The sequence below is a fragment of the Wasmannia auropunctata genome, unplaced genomic scaffold (assembly GCF_000956235.1).
Source record: "Wasmannia auropunctata unplaced genomic scaffold, wasmannia.A_1.0 LD336053.1, whole genome shotgun sequence".
Taxonomy (NCBI): Eukaryota; Metazoa; Arthropoda; class Insecta; order Hymenoptera; family Formicidae; genus Wasmannia; species Wasmannia auropunctata.
The window spans coordinates 163250-165726 of record NW_012026837.1 but is presented as its reverse complement, the minus strand read 5'-3'; positions in this window follow the sequence as shown (position 1 = coordinate 165726).

The window sequence follows — 2477 nt, the reverse complement described above, 5'->3', positions numbered from 1 at the left end:
AATGAAAGTGTTCAAGAACGCTAGGAAAAACATTAATTGGAATGGATGGGCATCAAAGAGCAGAGAAGAAGAAATAAGAAGAGAAATTGACAAATTAGCCCCACCAACGGCAATGGAACAACCAGCGAGAATATGGGGACACCGACACAGAGAGCAAAAGATAGAGGAAGATTTTACAATGGAAGAACTTGATAGAGCGCTGAGGAGAAGAAACTCGGCACCAGGAAGGGACGGTATCGAGTATAGGATAGTGCAGTGTCTGAGAGGTGAATTAAAGGAAATCCTATTGGAATTATACAACGAGGTATGGGGAACGGACTGGTTCCCGACAGATTGGAAGCAGTACCAGGTACTTTTTATAGACAAGCCAGGAAAGGAAAAAGTGCGTCCGATATCATTATCATCATGTGTAGGAAAAGTATTTGAGAGAATGGTAAATGAAAGGATTGTTTGGTGGGCAGAAAAGGAAGATAAAATATGTAAAGAACAGAATGGATTTCGAAGGGGTAGATCATGTGCGGAAAATCTTACCAGATTATACGCGGACATTAAGTCGGCGAGGTGTAAGGATAGGTACACGCTGGTGGCGTATTTAGACGTTACGTCGGCCTATGATAATGTGCAATATAAAAGCCTAATAAAAAAGTTGATCGACCTTAACTGCCCAGCAAATATAGTATTCTTTTTGAGTAAATGGATGTATAATAGGAATGTAGAGTTTATTATTAAGAATGATGAGAAATGCGAGCGAGTAGTTTCTAAGGGTCTCCCACAAGGAGCGGTCTTGAGTCCAATATTATATGCACTGTATACAAGTGCAATCACGTTAAATATAGATAAGGAGGTAAAGGTTGTGCAATTCGCCGACGATATTGCAATATATATAGCCGGAGCGAACAGAAACGAAAATAAATCCAAGTTAGCGAAAGCGGTGAACACTATAGCGAATAGGCTACGCAACATAGGGTTAGAACTCGAACCAAAAAAAACTGTACTAGTTGAATACAATAAATTTGGTTTATACGATAAAAATATGTGTATCAGGATAGGGGGTATATCGGTACAGAATTCCCGTGAAGCAAAGTTCTTAGGGATCTGGATGGACAATAAGCTCAACTTTGATAAGCAGGTTCAGGTAACGAGAGGAAAAATGGATAGGGCTAATTCTTTAATGAAATATCTAAATAAAAAATCCAAGGGAATGGAGGTCAATACGGCCTTAATGCTCTATAAAAGTTTAGTAAGATCGGTAGTAGACTACGGGAGTTTTATATATTACCCAAATAATGAGAATAGAAGACTGAAATTAGAAAGAGGGCAATTTGCGGGTATCAGAACGGCGCTAGGACTTAGAAATAGTACGCCTACTAATGTGCTTTTAGCAGAATCAAAGGTCATGTATACCCAGTGAGAAACAATTTGTCGACCCGACGTCGATTCGACGTCGAAAAGTGGGTTCGAAATGAGATCGAAATTGACATCGACATCGATGTCTTTTTGACTCCCATGTCGACCTCCTGTCGATTCAAACTGCGAAATCGATTTGACATTGATCATAAATCAAAATCCTGCCCAAGTAGAACAGAAAGATCAAAATGACATAAAAATAAGATCAAATTTTAGTTTGTCAAAATGATGTCAAATTGCATAAATTTTTGATGCATTCTTGATCATTCCCTGAATGAGAAATGATCGCCAATTCGATATACTTATTTACGGAAATTCCTAAAACGGTCACCCATCCAAGCCATGAACCTTCTGAAACGTGCTTAACCTTGTGATTGTCCGAGAACCGATGCTCCGATGACCTATAAATATTAATTGCTAATAAAAGTATACCAATGGTATAAATCTTTTTAATAGATGTCAAAAAGATGGAATATGTATTAGTTAAGATATATTTTGTTTATAAATATAAAGTTTGCATATATAAAATATTAACAAATATGAAGTTACAATTTTTACTAAAACTTAATTTTGTATATGCGAATGGCATTTGAAATAAGGGAATTAAAAATAAATACTTGCCATATATATATATATATATACAATCGAGAAACATTCACATTTTTTTAAAAATCAAAAAAATCGACACTATAAAAAAAAGTCAATATAAAGTCATTCTTTAGTCATTTGAAATCTAGATTAGAAATCTAGATTTTATAATGTAAAAAATGACGTAAATTCGGTCAATTTGACGTCAAATTGATATTATTTTGACTTTTCTGTTCTTTGGGTCGATTCGATGTCGATTCGACGTCTTTTCGACCAATTATTTCTCACTGGGTATATATGCATAATTAACTTTTAATTTTAGACTAATTTTGGGTTTTGGACATTGGTAACTTGGAAACAAGTATTTCTTGATGTCAAAACAATTTGATCGAAATGGCCTGATTTTCGATGTCAATTTCGATTCGATGAGTTTTCGATGACATCGACATCGAAACGACGTCGATTCGAGATCAGCCTTCTAA